Below are 18,555 nucleotides of genomic sequence, written 5' to 3' on the forward strand. Positions count from 1 at the left end.
GAACCATTCCAATCTCATAAAAAGGCTCTATGACACCCTTGGTATCTCGGAGCGGGCACTGGACTGGCTTACCTCCTTCCTAACTGACCACTCTTCTAAAGTCATACTGGGCATATTCTCATCCCCTACTTCCTCCTCTTCCTCCTGTGACATCCCCCAGGGCTGCATTCTTTCACCTTGGCTCTTTAACATCTACCTTGGTCTGCTGGCACGCCTAATTTCCTCCTTTTCCCCCAACTTCCAGTACTATACTGACGACACACAACTCTTCTTCAAACTTCCTACAGACGCCCTGGCATCCTCCTTCTTCCCTGACTGTCTCTCAGCCATCCAGGCCTGGTGTACGTCTAATGATTTTTGCCTCAATGCCAGAAAAACAGAGATCCTCCCTATTGGGACCCGGCACCCTACTTCTTCCCTTCACTCTGACCTTCTTCCATGAGCTCTCTCCCTGCTCCCTCTTCGGAAGCCAGAAACCTTAGAGCCATCTTTGACTCCTCTCTCTCCTTCCTCCCTCATACTCTTGGCATTGCCAAGAAGTCCCACTTTCAGCTGTTCCTTTTGAAAGGGATTCTACCTTTCCTAACCTTATCCCAGAGACTCAATGTTACCCAGGCTCCCGGAGACTCAATGTTACCCAGGCTCTGGTTCTCTCTAGGCGTGACTATTGCAACAGATTCCTCCTTAATCTACCTTTGTCCACTCTGCGACTCCCTCCAGCTAATCCAGAACAGGGCAGCGAGACTTATCCTTGGCCTCAAGCACAGCGACCACATCTCTCCTGCCCTACAAAGGGCCTCATTACGACCCAGGCGGACTTCGCGGTGCTAAATGCACCGCGAAGCATGGCGGAAAGCCGCCGATAGCGCCATGGGGGTTGGCGGATTTACCGCCCCATTCCGACCTCGGCGGAGCGGTAAATCCCCAATCCCCATTCTGCCCTTCCCCATTCCCATTTTTGCCCCATAGGGTATAATGGGAGTGGGGAAGGAGTTAATTACGCCACCGTAAAATACGGTGGCGTAATTAACAACGAGGTCCCGTAGCGCCATGGTTTTCTCCGGCTGGTAAAACCAGGCGGAGAAAACCTCCATGGCGCTACGGGAACTCGTAGTATGGCGGAGAGGTACGCCATGCACTACGCTGGCGTAATACCCTCTCCGCCAGGGTCCTAATGAGGCCCAAAGTCTTCACTGGCTTCCGATCGCAGCACGGATTCCATTGAAATCCCTCTGCATCACCCGGAAGGCTGTCTGGGACCGCGGACCACTCTATCTGTAACTCCTTCTGACCAAATACTGCCCCTCTAGACACCTGCATTCCTCTGGCACCAACTCTTTGTGTGTGAAGTGGTTTGCGAAACAGAGAGTAGGTGGTCGGTCGCTTTCCTCAGCGGGCTCCCTTCTTTGGAACAGCCTCGCCCTCCCTCTCCATCTTCGTCTTGAGCAGGACTTCCTTAAATTCTGGAAAAGCCTCAAGACCTTCCTCTTTACCTCTTCCTTCCCTCCCTCTCTCCCATGCTAATCGCACAGTAGCTTGATTGTATTGCAGGGCCCTTATGCATCCTCTGGGCCCTGACCTCCCACATCTTTCATCCGAGCTGCTGTCTATCCCCTGCACTTGCCTCGGCTCACCCTCCAATACTGGAGGTTGCCCTTACCTTTCTTCATAGCACTTCTCCTGCTGCTCTTCATGAGCAACACAGCACCTATCCCATACCCCTCTCCAGCCTTCACTTGCACGTTCTGAACACTCACAAGGTATAGTAGGTTTGTCTTCCCCTCCCATTGTCCCTTCTTATATTGTTCTATTTAATTATTTAACATTGTTGTAATTATATTTTCTATCGTCCCCTGTCCCCTCCCTGTTGCCCTGTAGGCGCTTTGAGACATTAGTACCCGGTGCGCAAAAAAAAAAACACTTACCTCTGGTTGGCTGGATTCTGAGCCTTACCTGATGGTAATCCCAATCACGCAGCAACGTGCAGCTCGCTCCCATCTCCGATGGAATTTCTGCTCTGGAATGGCCGCCATGGAAAGGGAGAAGGGACTATACGTAGTCCCTTCTCCCTTTCCATGGAGGCCATTTTCTTTGTTTACTATGGCTGCCACTGAAAGAGAAAACGAACTACGTTTTCTGTCCGCAGCAGCCATTTTTGAAACTTTGTTTTACTTTGTATTCCGGCTGCGAAAAGCAACGCGTCTCGCAGCCAGGAAAAAAAAAATTAGTACCCCAGTCTGAAGGGGCGGGGTACTAATGGCAATAAGCCCCGAGACGGCAGGCCATTACCGCCTACGGTAATGCCCCTTGTAAATATGGGCCCTGGGGGCGTTACCTTAGGCAGTAATGGCCCACCGTCTCGGGGCTCATTGTCACAATATTTGCTCCCTGTGCAAGCGCCTAACAAGTGAACAATAAATAAATTAATAAATCATTAGTTTTGTCTCAATATTCCAGGATGAAGTAGATACCACTATGAACAGAGATAGAGGTGTAGCTATTGTAAAAAGCATTCCCCCGCTGTTGGGTATTTCTTACAGTGACTTAAAATGGGTGGAACGTAATGAGGGGGTTTTATATAATGAGTGCACGGTGCATATCTATTCTGAATTGGCGTGGGGTCTGATAACGGAGGCTCACAAGGACCTAGGTATAAAAGGTTATGATACATTTGTCCCCAAATCTGAGGGATGCCGGATGATGAGGAAGGAGATATCAAAAGATAGAGGTCTCGGCCCTGGGAAGAGGAAGGCAGTGAACACTCAAGGTAATGTGGATACTTTTTGGTGAGAGACATGTACCTTTTGCTGAGTGAGCCTTTGCCACGCCTTGAAACACTTGCGTATAGGCGCGTTATAAATGTCATATCATATCATGTAAAAGAGGATTGCAGGTGGTTGTTTCGTATTCCTTTTTCATATATAGGACCGAGACTGATGTTTTAATCACCAGGAAGTCTCCTTTTTATGCTAGGATACGAGGGGTTTCAAATGTTTTTTTTTTTTTTAATGAGCAAATGATGTGTAAAATTAAGGAACAGGAATTTGTTTTCCTGCAGGAAACATGGTTATGTGAAACACATATTCTTCATGGTTTTACAACCCTTATCATCCATGTGGTCGACCTTCAGGGGGCGTTTTATCGGCCGTAAGGAATGATTTGGGTCTGTCTCTGGAGGAGTGATATGATATGGCATTCATAATTTTCGTTGCAAAAGTGTGTTCTAGCAGGGAGACTCCAGCAACAAACTTGCTTTGAACTAATATATATTGTCATCAATATATTGTCTCGGGAGGATAGCTCCGGGGCAACGTGCTCGCCTTGGAAACGACACGGAGCAACACAGGTTCGATGTGCATTATAAATAACCAATCATATCATGTCATATCATGTGTCTGTTGTGGGTGATGATATTTGGGGAGAACTTGTTAGGATCCTTCTTCTTTGGATGCCAGATTATCCGTTCGCATTAGAGTTCCTGCAGGGAATTTTAATTGCTTATGTCAGGAAGATGAGGGAGCTGATTGCCAGCTGATTTTAAGGGGACCCATTGGTAATGTTTTCAGTATTTTTAGTTGAAAGTGCAGTGGAGCGAGATGAGTTAGCTGGATGAAGTGTATGAAAAAGTGGGACGTGTTTAGATTACATGTCAATATCACTGGTGATCGACCAATGCAACCTACATGGTTTGTGCCTTTTTCTAATGCATTAATTGATATTATATATTTTTTTATTTTTATACGGTTTTTACAAACCTTTAAAAAGAAAACCAAATCAAAAACACGAAAAGAGACAGAAAAGAGCAGTACAAGCACCAAAACACTGTCCAAATTGAGTAAGAAGTTCATCAAGTCATCCCAGCCTCTCCGAAAATATCCCTCTTTATAGTACCGATCCTAAAGGACATCCACCAGAACCTATTGATCTTGATCCGACAAGAGGGACTTAGGGTCTTTGGAGGTTGGCAAACAGTTTACAGTTATTTGAGTAGGTGTTCCGGATTCTTTTACCCTTAATTCCAGGTCCTTAAGAAACACCACTAAGGCAAACATAAGTTTTTGGTCTGTTCCCTCAAACATCCGATGCCACCAATCGTCTGCACTTAGTGTATAGAATTTCTCAAATATCGACCCAAAGGCCCGGGATCTCAAAGTACATAGATATGGGCAAAACAGCGTTAGATGTTTCAATGTTTCGTTAGCCGATTTGCAAAAACGAATATATTATATTTATAACCAACTAGATTTTGGATGGGTTTCAATTACCTGAGACCCAGAGAAACAAATATAGTGACCACGCAATGTTATTGTTAAGATTTACATAGGAGAAAAATATTTTGTCATGGCCGCCCTTCAAGCTGTAAAAACATATGGAGTAATAACATGGGAAATAAAGTAGTACGGTGTGGGGGAGGTGGTGTGCCCCTAGCCCAGTTTAATACAATTGTGAACGAGGACTGGAAGAGATGGTCTTTGAGGGAAAAACAGAGTTATTGTAACCCAACGGCCTTCATGGCTACTCTATTCGTTTTGAAGGAGGAAATAGTCCAAGAATTATCTTGGAGTCAAAAACCGTTGTCGGACTTGTATGATCAGCCGTTTGATATTGACATCAGAAACTGTAAAACATACTACAGCGTGATGTGAGGAAAATTAGTATGCACGTTTCCTTGGAGACCTCTGTTTAAATACCAGTCTGTTAGAGACTGAAACAATCATTAAAAAATTGTGTAATTCATATAAACTGAATCTGAGGGATGGCTACCATCAGCTAGTCCCAGAGGCATCTTAAGCACTTTCGGGGCCCGGAGCACGGACACCTCTGGGGCACCCCCTCCAAATAACCAAAGGAATTAAGGAATATAGAATATCTAGTGCGCTGCACCCCGTATCACGATAACAACCCATAGCTTGATACGCTGCCTCGCAGAGATCAAAGTAAGCATGGTAATCTCCGTTTCAGATACCTTTCCCTCTTAATTCTTGCTGTAATCAGAGTGATAGACAAGTAGCATGTTAAGGCAACATTAGCATTCCACGAAGAGGGTACTTGTTTTCAAGCATAGGTAAAGCAAAGATTTCATCAATAGCAGCCGCGTGGAAGGTATCCTGGACATAGTATAACTGCAGGACACAGCTTTTATGACAAAGGTACACATAATCCAGAATAGTCAAACGACTTAGATTAGCTGCCTCAGAGACAGCAAAAGTGCTCAAACATGGATACAGATGACCAATGGGAAGCAACGATATAACTACACATACCATAGCATAGAGAGTGGAAGATGATTTCAAGATACCAGAAAGGCGTCTGTATCCAGACAACTGATATTAGAAGTGGGACATGGTTTTGAAGCAGTATTGCCATTCGAGAGAAAAGAAAGTGGTGGCTGTGGTATGTAACATATCAATGCTCACTATTATTATAGAGGAAACAACACTATATATAGCTAGAGAAACCATGAGTGAGTCTACTTTTAAAGAGAATACCCAGAGAATGAGACCACTCTGAGGAGCTGACGATTTTGAAAGGTTTAGTGATTTGCAATTTTGACAGTGAGGAAATACAAGATTAAATGAGATACCCAGGATCACATTGAGAGGTGAAGCTGGGATTCATGCCCACTCTGCAATTTCTGTTCTTTACCAATTTCTTTTCTAGTTTTTACCCTAAACTAAAATTATTCCATTTTAAAGAACTGAAAATCACATAACCCAATATAAACATTTTAAAAAAAAGTTATAGAAACATATGCAACATGGGAATGATTTTAGCTTTTTTGTCTCCATCATCAAGGGAAGTATATAAATACCATCATACTAATGGGTGAGATTTTAAAAGATTTCAGATAGGTTTCTCTTTTGTATTTTAAAGCTTTAAATACACCCCAAACACAGGCTTGCACAATGGTATTTAAAAACCTGCAGGAAAACCATTGAATTGTACAAAAAGCAAACCGTTTTGTTGTCACATAAGCATACCTTAAAATATGCTTGTAAGAAGCCTGCGATATCTGGTCTGCTCTCTTCTGTCTAGAACTCCTTCCACTCAGATGGCCTACATGATAGGAACGATCAGGTAATTGGCCAAACAATGCCACCAGTATGTGAGAAGCAAGGCTTTTCATAGAAGGCAGTACAGTACTGTCAGTGATATAAGATTTGTCCAGGATCACTGTATCGTCTGCTGGCAAAGCCAGAATCCAAACATGAACGCTTTGGCTCCACAGTCTGGAATTTGGATACATAAACATCTCTAACACTTTATTGTGATCATTGAAGTTGCCTGCTAGGTTTTACAACTCCCCATCTAGAGAAACTAATTTCTAGACCTTCATCATACTGATGCTATGTTAGTTTCTATAGCAAGCGCTATCTGGTGCAGGTACATTGGTGATGCTAACACCTGGAGTGCTATAAAACAAAGTATATATGCATGCCGGCTTAACAACTTCATACATTCAAAATGCTGTGTCGGCCTTGCTGGAATTTGGTATTGTAATCTTGCATATGAACGCATATCTCTGCAATGAGTACTTAACACACCGAGCTATCCTGTGAGCCATCGGGGCACTCACATTTATCAATATGTATTTCAACTTTGGCTATTGTACTTGATCAATATTATCCCCAAAGACAGGTGAGAATTCTACAGGTGTTGTGCCACACAAACTATGTATACCACAGTGAACATAGCATTACAGGATGAAAAGATCAGAAAGAACTCTACTTAACAACAGACAGAAAATAGGTTTAGCCTTAGCAGCACAACCTAGAAAATCCTGATGTTTGATACTTCATTTTGTTGATTTAGGGAAACTGACTTATTTTAATAAGGCTCCTTCTTGGGGCTCCCTCCAAGGTGGGGGCCCGGGCAAGTGCCCCTTTTGCCCTCCCATAAAGATGTCTCTGGCTAGTCCTACCTACGGCGTCCCACTGCATCACAGCCTTTACCACGCACAAGGGTCTATACCATTATAAGTAACTGAACTTTGGTATTTGCTAAGTAGCTGAGGGGTTTCAAAATGCTGTGAGGGGTACATTGGCCCGCATTCACGGGGCCATCAGCATAAGTGACGATATTCTGGTTTTTGTATGCTCGGATGTGGAACATCTCGATCGTTTGCAAAGAGTCCTAGAAAGAATTCGATCTTTGGGCCCAACCTTAAACAAGGAAATGTTTGGGTTCCTACAGCAGAAAATAGAATTATTTGGCCTCATATTCCAGGCAGGTGGAATCTCGGTGGATCCTGCCAAAAACAACACAATAAGAGCCCTATACCTCCAGAAAATGTGTCCGAAGTGCACAGTTTCTTAGGCATGGTGACAAATTGCAGGAGGTTCATTAAGGATCTCGCCACTTTATCAGAGCCTCTTCGTAGTCTAACGAAGAAACAAAATGTGTGGCAATGGACACCATTGGAGCAGACAGTGTTTGAAGGCATTAAAGGTTCCCTCCTGGCATAAAAGCACAATGGCATTTTTTGATCCAGTCCTCCGAGTTGATTGTCGATGCCAGTCCATTTGGTCTAGGGGCAGTACTGACTCAGTCCAATAGGAGACTGGAAGTAAAACCAGTGGTGTACTCAAGCAGGGTCTTATCATGAAGCAAAAACCTTGGCAGTGCTTTGGGGTTGTCGGCATATTCACCTCTACATCTATGGAAAACCAGTGATGGTGAATACTGACCACAAGCCTCTCATTCCCATCTTAGCAGGATCATCAAAACCACCGTCCTGCATTGATAAAGGGATGCTGGCCTTTCAGGAATCCAATGGTAGCCTAGTTTATCGCCCCGGAAATGAGAATGCAGCAAAGTATTTATCCAAAAACCCTGCACCTCATGATGACCGCTCAAGGGAGGAAGAAGAAAAAGACTGAAGAGTTTATCAGAATGATCTCTGAGAGCAACATCACAAACTTCATGTCGGTTGAGGAACTCAGACTTGCATCTGACAATGAGGAGTTTTTCCACATGATGCGGATGGCAATCACCAAAGGTGAGTGGCAGTGTGTGCTGGCGAGTTTGGATGAGTCTACAGAGAATGCCCGTAGGTCATTGGAGCGGTTGTGGCATGTCAAGAGTGAACTGTCTTTCACAGAGGATGTTTTGCTACCAAGGGGATCCCGGATGGTGATACCACCAAACTAATTCCCGGAGTCCTCACTTTGGCTCATCATGGACATCAGGGGACGGCCAAGACGAAAGCTCGCCTGCGGATGAAGGTATGGTTTCCTGGGCTGGAGGAGTACGTAGACGAGTTTGTAAAATGTTGTGTGTGGTGGTGTCAGGCCACATCTCTGGTGCAGAAGGAACACATAATTGTGTCAATGTCATGGGAGGTAGCACACATCAACTTCATTTCCACCAGCAAGGACACCTTATTTCTGGTCAAGGTTGGCCAATGGTCCAGATACTCAGAGGTAGAATTCATGACCTCCAACACCTTTTTGGATGTCATACCAGTGATGGGGAAGATTTTTACCACCCATTGCCTGCAAGATTAGGTGTGCTCAGAAAATGTGCGCCCATTTCAAGGAGAAAGGTTTGCGTCGTTCATGTGAAAGTATGGAATCCATCACAGGAAAATAGAACCCGTGTGGCCAGAGCAAATGGAGTTGCTGAAAGATTTATGATCACTTTGAATAAAGTTTTCAGGATTGCACATGAACAGTGGATGTGCCATAAGAGAGCGATATATCAGTTCCTACAGGAATATCGCACCATGTCTCATTGTTCAACTGCCCTTGAGATTTCATCCCAGATGAAGATCCATGGATCCCTGGCGAGATTGATGATCAGGCAATAGCCATTAAGAGGAGATGTAGCAATGATGTAGATGTTGTGTTGTTGAAGTCTAGACATCTGGCAGGGAAACTATCTCTGACCTATGGACCAGACCCACTCCAAGGCATAGATATGAAGGGATCAATGGTGATGGCATTGATTGAACGTGATATAGTTGAGGGAAAGGGCAAGTGTCCCGTACTCCTTCATGAAAGGCCTGTTGTAACGATGAGGCCCAACAAGGCCTTCACTTGTGTCTGGGTAGTGGTGATATCCCAATCCATCACAGCCTGGACTTTGGCCTGGAGCGGGCTGTTTCCAGGTTCTTTGTCATTCCATACATTTTGAATCTTTTTTTTAAATGTTGGCGGAGTTACTTCCCAGCCCAGCCCCCTTCCCACGTATTTACAACATAGTCCCCACACACCCCCTAAACCTTATATCCATTTACCCACCTACCCCATCTTTTTGGATTGATATGATTTGACTGTGGCATAATTGTTCGCAGCAGATTTGACCGTAGCCCATTTCGCTGTGGGCAAAATCATGCCAATAAATCCCTCCCTCCCCAATACACCCCCACCTCCCAGCCCCCAATACATCCCCACCTCCCTCCCCCACTTACCTTTCACTGTCCGCTTTCGATCTGACCTTGCGGCATCAGTTCCGTCCCTGCAACGCGGGTTGGAACTGACGCCGCTGGGTCTCTTACTCTGTTTTTTTTTTTAAGTCCCCTGCTTCCAATGTCATGGAAGCGAGCGACACCCCTGCAACCACCGATCCCATTATAGTGAGCAAGGGAGGCGGGAGACACCCCTGCAACTCCCATTCCCCTATTTCACTGAATTTCTGGTTGTACGATCATTCCCTACAGCCTAAATTCGGTCAATTCGCTCACACGGAAAAAAGAAAATGGTCAAATTGGCCAATACCATCATTTTTGATGTGGTAAATAATCAGCAGCAAAAATGCTGGGAAAAAGAAATAGGCAATGAACGGATGTCGTACCCTGTTTCCTACTGCCACCCACTTGGTATGCTCCGTAAATAACAGAACCCTGGGCTATCTGTAACTTGGATACCTTGGTAGTCGAGCCAGCCTTGCTCATGGCTGGAAGCACTTGTTTCAGGTAGGATAGATGGTCTTCCCTGGTATGGCTGAAGACAGCAAGGTCATCTAGGGAGGCAATGCCACAGTCCTCTAAACTTCTCACAGCTTTAAACATGGAAGCAGTAAAGATCTTGGATATTTCGGTAGAAAGCCACTTGGCTGATATTTTCAAAAGAGGTGCCTACTACGAAACTACGGTTAGACGTCAATCTACTGAGCATCACCAGGGGCAAATATAAAAAGATTATAAAGGAAAATATAGTAGATATGGTCAGAGAACAGAACTGGATGTACCTCGCTTCCAAATCGAGCAGTAGAACTTGAGTCAGCTACCATGTCCTCCTTAAATTAGCTGGCCATGTATATTAAGGCATTCCCATACTCATACCTCTGTATGGCGTACATGACAATAAAATTCAACCTGGTTGTTTTAGGAGCAAGAACACATATGATAGAAGAAGAAGCAATTTGCAAATTTTGCAAAACAGGAGAAATCGAGACCGCCAAACATTTATTCTGCTCATGCAGCAGGTTGAGCGAATTAAAACATAAATGCCTGCTACCAACGGGGATGGAAAGTTCTTGCAAAGAAAGTAGAGGGAGATGCACTCTGGACACTATACTTATATGGTAATCTGATATCCCTCATATATCACTTGACTAGGATGTGGTTGATAATTAAATCCCTGATAAGGGGTGGGCCGAATTGTAAATTGTGGAAGATTTTATAAAAAGCCAATGTTTCTGCTGAATTATATATATTTTATTATATCCTCTAACCCAGATAGGACCTGATGTACCATCTTGGCAGGGCCAGTCTTTAACCCAAAGGCATAACAGTAAACTGGTATTGCCCTTTTGTATTGGAAAATGCTGACCGTTGCTTTGTTAGTTAGGCCGAACTGCCAGTACTCCTCTGTGAGGTCCCAGGTACTCATGTACTTAGCAGTGCCTAATCTGTCAATGGGCCTCATTAGGACCCAGGCGGTAAGGGGTTTACGGCGGCGTAAACAGCGCCGACCCTTACCGCCTGATTCCGAGGTCCCTTAGCGCCATGGAGGATTTAACACCTGCTTTTTGCAGGTGTTAAAATCCATGGCGCTAAGGGACCTTGTTGTTAATTACGCCACCGTAATTTACGGTGGCGTAATTAACGCCTTCCCCACTCCCATTATGCCCTATGGGGCAAAAATGGGAATGGGGAAGGGTAAATGGGTTAATGGGGACTTACCGCCCCGCCAACCTCGGAATGGGGCGGTAAGTCCGCCAACCACCATGGCGTAAACATAGTTTACGCCATGGTGGTAAAGGTACGACCCAGGCGGTAACTTACCGCCTGGGTCGTAATGAGGCCCAATGAGCTTGTGCACTCTAGGGATGGGGTGCATGCCTGTCTTGGTGATAGAATTGTGCCCTCTGTAGTCAACACAAAATTGTGTATTTGAGGCCTGCTATTGCTTCATGCATGTGCACCATGAGCTGAGACCACACCCTAAGGAAAGTACTTTAAGTACACACGACAAGGGTAGCGTTTTAATATACAGCACCTTTTCAATTTTTATATTGTGATTGTCAGTGATTAAAACCACCTGCCCTACATTTTCCAATGCACCAAAATAAGTGTGGCAGACATGTGATGTCTTCAGTGATGTTATCAATGATATTTGTGATGTCATCTTTGATGTCCTTGGTGTTAGTCTTAGCAGTGCACGTAGATGGTGCGAGTTATGGTTGCTAAGCTTAACATAATGGGGGAATGTGCAGTGTTGTTTGGTGTCACTGCGAAGTATAACATCCCTTTAATAAAGTTTTTTTACCGAATGTGCATATTTATATATGGTAGGGAACAAAAACAAAGGGGCTAAACATGTAATGCCGTCAGTGATGTCATCAGTGACATTTGAGATGACATATTTCATGTTCTGGGTGTCAGTGTTAGCAGTGAACAGTGGTGATGGCAAGTAAGGGGGCTCAGTCGGCCATAACTGGCAAATTTCAGGGGTTTTTCATTTTTAATTTGAAGCATAAAGGGTAGGACGAACATTTTTTTGCAGAGAAGTGCACAGGTTTTTGGTAGGGCAACTTAACCATAACCTCCCCTCAACAAAGTTTTTTTTTGTAGTGAATTTTACAGGTTTTTGGGAGGGCAACGTAATCATAACGACCCTTTAGCAAAGATTTTTTAACTGAATGCCATAGGTTTTTAGTAGTGTAAATGCATCATTATAGTACTTTAACAAAAATGTTGTACTACACTTTAGAGTTCTAATAGTAACACATAAGCATACTACTGTAAAGGAACATTTCTAGTAACTGCCCACCTTCAGAAGAAAGCCACATTTTCCTATGCTTGTGCACCGCATGGGGGCATGTTGGAAAATTCATACACACTTCACAATGACATGAGTAACTGGTAGATAGTGGGAAAGTACATTGGGTATTCTGGTTGAAACTTGTAATTGCAAAACTTCCGGCGCAGAATTCCACAATGCAAGTGTTCAACACAATATAAGCACGAGTGCATGTCGACGTATCTGGATCATTAAACCCCATTTCCCGTCTAAAGAGTGCGGATTGAATGCCATTAGCATTCGAGATTTTACAACAGTAATGCGTGGTACCAAAAAAGAGGATTTTTTTTGTCTTCAACCGGATCGCCTACGGCGTTCCCGGCTGAAGAAAACAAATCCTTTGTCAAGATGGCCACCATAGAAAGGGAAAACGGGTGTAGGATAGAAAGCCTTCATCGCTTTCCATTGCAGGCTGCAGAAAGCAAAAATGAAACGGTGTGCCCGTAATGGGAGCTCCACATTTGTGTTCCTTGAGAAATTTGTAGTTATGAGCAAGATCTTTAGCACAAAGGCAGTGCCTGGTGGACATGGCAAACTGAATGCCATGTTTTGTCCCTTCCATAAAGACCAGTAGCCACATCCCCGACATTGTGGCCCTTAACCAAATATAGAGGCTCCCCCTCAGAGACGGAAGCTGTACCATTGATTTGTTATGTACATGATGACACTTGTTAAGAATGAGAACACAATCATGTTCTGCGCAACACAAAGGTTTTTGGTCGTTTTGGTAGTTGTCAACAACCTTTACGTACATGTGTTGTACATGTAGTAATTTTTTTTCTGTAAAAAGATGTGTAAAAAACGCAAAGGAGTACTGTACTTACGTTAACATACAATACAAAACAAACTGTGTGATGTGAAGCATAATGACGTCAGAAATACTGGAAGCAACACCATTACCACTCACCTTTCGACATATAATTTTGTTAAGTGGCACAAGTCGAAAAGTGTGAAGATATGTGTATTGGGAGGGTTTAAGCATGTATTATTTCACAAACATTTCTGGGCATAGGGCATCTGCGTGACAGAAATCGGCCTGATGGTGACATAAAATGGCCGGACACTACTAAAGCATATGAGATGGGCCTGACCCTCCCGCAGCCAATGCAAGTGGTGCGGAGTACCTTTCTCCATAATGTTCCTTGGCTGCTTAAACAAATGCCTCCATATGGATGTACGTGCCTTGATGTAGCACCTATAAAAGAACACATTATGTCCTGCAATTTAGCATACCACATTGTGAAAACAGAGAGTAAATTTGTAAAGAAAACACGAACATGTACGAATTAGTACAGTAGTTTTATTTGACAATAAACAGAGCGAAATCATCGCCCTATGCAATTAGTAAAGTTGTTTGGTTTCACAATGATGTGTGCAAAATGAATGCCCTATTCACATTTCCATAGAAGTGGAAAGGTTGTCTCTTTGGGTGACAATGAAATTTTGAAAGGCCACGTTGTTTTTTTCACACAGAAACGTTTTCAACGTCGGTGCCAAAGTAGTCGTTTTCCTCCCGCATTGAGATGCAAGATGATGTCAACTGTTGTGATCTACACCAGCGGAAAGGATGGAAGGTTACTTCTTATGACGACAGAAGCATACGGACACAGAGGGCCAACACGATCATCCCAGTGAATTATGACGCTCAGACAACCGGAGATGAACAATTGCAGTTGACGGTTGCAAGATCCATCACTGGTAGCTGTAATCCGTGACAATGACAATAGGGAAGGAAATATCTGACAGGGAAAGTGGGGAAAAAAAGATGTATGAGTATGCAAACTTTGGATAAACCAAAGTTATGACACATAACATTTTTTGTGAAAATGTAATTCAATAGGAGGAAATGCAGTGGGACCCTATGGAAGACGACAATGTGCAATGTCCATATTGGGGTTAAAAAATCGAACGGCACTGAAAGCTGGAATGGTGTTATTAATAATAAAATGTTTGTTTGGAGGTAGCAGCGCAGTGGAATGGCAAACAAAACGTGTATCACCACGCAACGTTTCTACAAAACAAAATTGTAACACACACTTTTTTAATTAAATATTATTATAATTTGGGGAAATGTAGTAGTATTCTACAAACGGCAAAAAGGTACAATGTCCATAATGGGGAAAAACATGGCACCGGAACATTAATCTTGTAATGCATTAAGGAACATTTTTTTATGTGGTCAAAGTGAAGAAACAACGTCAATGTGGTTTATAGTCGGCAGAAATACACTTACATGATATGTACGGCCTCCATTGCGTGGAACAGTGGCTCTTCGGGAACTCATTTTGCATGGTGGGAGCAAAGGTTTTTGAAGCATAACCTTATCAAGCGATATGTTTTTCAAACTGTTACTCCCTACATTCTTTCTACTCTTTCCCTGTACGTCAAGATTAAAAAAACAAGGGACCCTTATGGGTGTCGACAAATATGTGGCCGTACTGAGCTTGTATTGAAAACAGAAAAAGCAGTGGCCTTCACTCTGAATGCAAATACATTCTCATTTTACAAAACATATCAGCGGCTAGTGCAGGTGGCAGGCTCAGATTTCAAACAGTAGGATGCCAGCCTGACTGCAGTAATGATGTGTGTGTGTTGTGAAGTGAAAGCAGTAAGCTCATTTCGTACAATGAGTAGCAAGTCGCACCGTACTGTATGACAGTGCTAACAATAATTCTTCCATTTTGTTTTTCTACTACTGCGTCTCATTAATGCTCACCTTTCAAAACAGTGTTCCATAAGTGCAACAAGAGCATTGGTTTCTTCTTGGTTTAGGTTTCGTAGCAGCGATGTTTGCATTCAACAGAAAACAAAGAAAACATGGCGGCGTATCAAAAGATTACGACGCACTTCACGCTGTGCCACAACCAATCGGTGAAAGTGCAACATGGTCGCGGCCAGCACACCACAGAACAGCCAATTGCAATCTTGTCCACGGAGCGAATAGGGAAGTGTGACCACGGAGCGGACATAGATATCACAAATTTGTACAGACATACTTTTTGATCGTTTTTCAGGGAACTACTGAAGGGATTGTCACAAAATGTACAAAAGCACGCTTTCGCGCCCATGCCCCTGGTGAAAATTTGGTGCAAATCTGTCCAGTGGTTTGCCCTGTAGCCGTGCGCAAAGTTTTCCCCCATTCAGTCTATGGGGAAAAAAGACGTTTTGGGACCCCCCATATAACTTTTCCCCCCCTGGACCAAACATCACCAAACTTTGCAAAAATATTCAGAGTGGCCCATATACTTTTTTTTGCAAAGTTTGGTGAGGATTGTCCAGGGGGAGCGGAGTTATAAGCCGCCCAAAAAGTGCTCTTCCTATGGAAACAGCAACTTAACTATAACTTAAACAAGCCAGGGGATCATTAGAATATATCCAAGCGATTATACATACATTCCTGGCATATTAATAAATCCTCAGTGTTATGTGCTGATATGAGCTCCTCCAATGATGAGAGAAAGGCTAGCATTAGCCAAAAGAAGAGCCATTCGGAGATGACCCAGGTCCTGCAAAAAGCCCTGGGGGCCACGTTGGGACAAGGACCACAGAAGATAGCTCTGATGGAGGACTGGCTCAAGTGCTCACAGGGCCTTGAGGACATTAAAGGGCTAAAAGCACAGGGGAAAACAAAAGGGGGCAGAAAGGCAGCCCGCAGGGCAGATAAAACCCCCCGCCACACGAACACACCACCTAGGAAAAGCAAAGGAGAGTGAGATCCAAGTTGGGGCCTAGCAGGTGGCAAGATTAATCCTCCAACACTCCTGAAGAAGGAGATGAGGATTGGGAGGGTGAATATTAAGAGGAGGAGGTATATTCTGTATCTTCCTCAGAAGAAGGCCATAAAGCGCCAAAGAAAAAGAAGAAGGAGGAGACAGCGGAGGACGTTGCAGGGGAACATTTTGTCCCAGTGGCACTGATCCACCCATGTTCTTCCAAATGGAAGCTGCCAAAGAGAATAGCGGCCTACCTGAGAAAGAACCTGAGGGTACGCCTAACTAAAGAGGCTAGGAGTAAGATGAGGGCAGAATGTTGAGACCTTACCTCCCGGAGGGTGCTGTGGAGACACCCGAAATGAGAAGATGATCACCTTCATGAGCAAGTTCACCAAGAATGTGAGCAAAGGTCTAGATAGGTCCTGGCGATCATGCCAGGAATGTGGACATGACAGGCCTCTCGCCAAGATATTGCAGACTGGCAAAGAAGCCAGAGAAAAGGGGGAACCAGTGAACCTAACGATTTTGATCGGGTGGGCCCAGATGGCAATCTGTATGTTAGGTATGGTAATCACGCGATTACCACAGAGAGACAATCTCTTCTAGTGAAGATAGATACAAAATTAAGTGAACTAGCTTCATCAGATTCAGCATCGACCACGAGGGGGAAACTCTTCAGAGATTCCTTTATCAAGGAGCTAACAAGGTTCACATACTCTTATGCGGCGCTGGATAAATCGCAAGCGTCACTCAAAAGAGTGATTATAAGGCAGATTTCCGGGAGGTTCAGCAGAGGCAGGGGTCGCTCGGCTGGCCGGATACCATTCAATGGATCCTACAATGATAGAACACAGTGGCGAGACCAAGAAGATCGAAGGCAGACTCCTTTCTTCCCATGAAGGGGCTGAGGAAGGGGAAGAAGCTGGCAGCATGGAGAGCATCAACAAAAACACCTCAGGTGAGAGTTAACAGCCCGCAATTAATTACACCAGATGTAGGGGGTGAATAGCAGAGTTTATAAAAAAATTGGCATGCTATATCTGGGGATACATGGAGGATTTGATGAGGGAAGTGAGACCTCCAGGAGTATCACAGTTACTAATAGCGATTTGTTAACCTTTTAAGGCTGTAACATTGGTTACCATAGCAGAAGGGTGATGGAACAGGCAGGCATTGACGTAGTAAAATATGGGGCTCACTTAGTGAGGGGAGCGATGGCTACAAAGGCATTCAACATAGGAGCCAGAGTGGAAGACATTATGAGGTCTGCAGATTAGTTGAATGAATCAACTTTTAAAACATTCTATTTTAAACCAACGGAAAGTGTGGCATTGTTAGTGGTGAGTAAGCTTTGAAAAGCATAATCCGAGCCTCCAGTCTTGACATAGATTTTAGATGTTCAATACATTAGTTCCAGAAAGTTATAATTATCAAAGAAAATATATATCAAAGCAAATAAATTGAATGAAAATGTATTGAACTGATATATAAGTGTTTGCAATTGTTCAAATGGTTTTGACGATGAATATATTAAAGGTTACATGTCTTGTTATATGCATAAAAGGATAAAAAATGGAAATTGTGTTTGATTTTACGATTGTCCCACCCTCTTTCGACTTCCCGTTACAGGATTTTTTTGTTTTTTCTATTAGGTTTGGTGGCTGATACCACACGATCGGGAAATTGAGAAAGAAAGGAATTGGATGAGAAGGGACATTGTGGTCATGAGCAAGGACTATACTGATTGGTTACATTTATCACGTGGTCAGTTTGTGGACCAATAATAACAGAACTACCAAAGACTCTATTTCAATGATTATAATAGTTGAACAAGCTTTGTTATCATGTTTTATTGGTTGTACATTTGCTGTTGCAGTAGTAAAATGGAAAGAGAAGCATAAACCTTTGCCTCTGTGTGTTTAATAGAATTATGACTTTCTGGAACAAATGTGTTGAAAAATATGAATTACCTCCTTGTGCACATCAAATTCGATGCAAATGACTCACAGCCTCCCACCCAAACCTTAAATCCTATTTTAAAGATCACTAAAGTAGAATATTAAGTATAATCCAGTCTTGCCTCCTCCCTGAGAGTATTTATTATAATTAAAACATTAAGGGCTCGAACATCTGGAACCCGGAGAGAAGAGGATATCCGCATACCCAGAAATCATTGTGGAAATCTGTATTTGTTGTATGATATGGTATTTTCAAGTAAATAATGTTTTTCTTTTACAAAAATTAAAACCTGTTATGTATCTGAACTCACATTTGTTTCGTTTTCTGGCAAGGAATCAGTCCTCACTGCAGCCCCTCTACTTTGGCGAGGTACTAAAGTTTATGTGTTAGACTCGGTCAATAACGACACTGAAGATAAACTGGGGCATCCCAGGTACTTTGGGGTTTTATTCCGCGCATCACTCGCACCTCGTGTGGTGGGTGATTCTGGAGTAGACCATTTTTGGAACGTCTTTTCTGAGACATCATAGAGTGTTGTAAGGATAGAGGCAATCAGCATTATTGTTTTGCAGACGCCTGAGGCATATTAGGTCATTTACCATTTTCTAGTTTTCTTGGGAAGCTGGTGCACACGT

At 43.5% G+C, this 18,555-nt stretch overlaps 1 long non-coding RNA gene across 1 annotated transcript in view; it reads left to right on the top strand.

The window, feature by feature from the left end:
- The window catches only part of LOC138566211 (uncharacterized), a 32,659-nt gene extending 14,434 nt beyond the window's left edge, over positions 1-18,225 (top strand). The window contains exon 2 of the long non-coding RNA XR_011301867.1: positions 17,614-18,225. This is a non-coding gene — a long non-coding RNA (uncharacterized lncRNA). The remainder of the gene's footprint in view (positions 1-17,613) is intronic.
- The last annotated feature ends 330 nt before the right edge of the window (positions 18,226-18,555 follow it).

This window comes from Ambystoma mexicanum, chromosome 2p (genome assembly GCF_040938575.1).
Source record: "Ambystoma mexicanum isolate Mex_15411 chromosome 2p, UKY_AmexF1_1, whole genome shotgun sequence".
Taxonomy (NCBI): Eukaryota; Metazoa; Chordata; class Amphibia; order Caudata; family Ambystomatidae; genus Ambystoma; species Ambystoma mexicanum.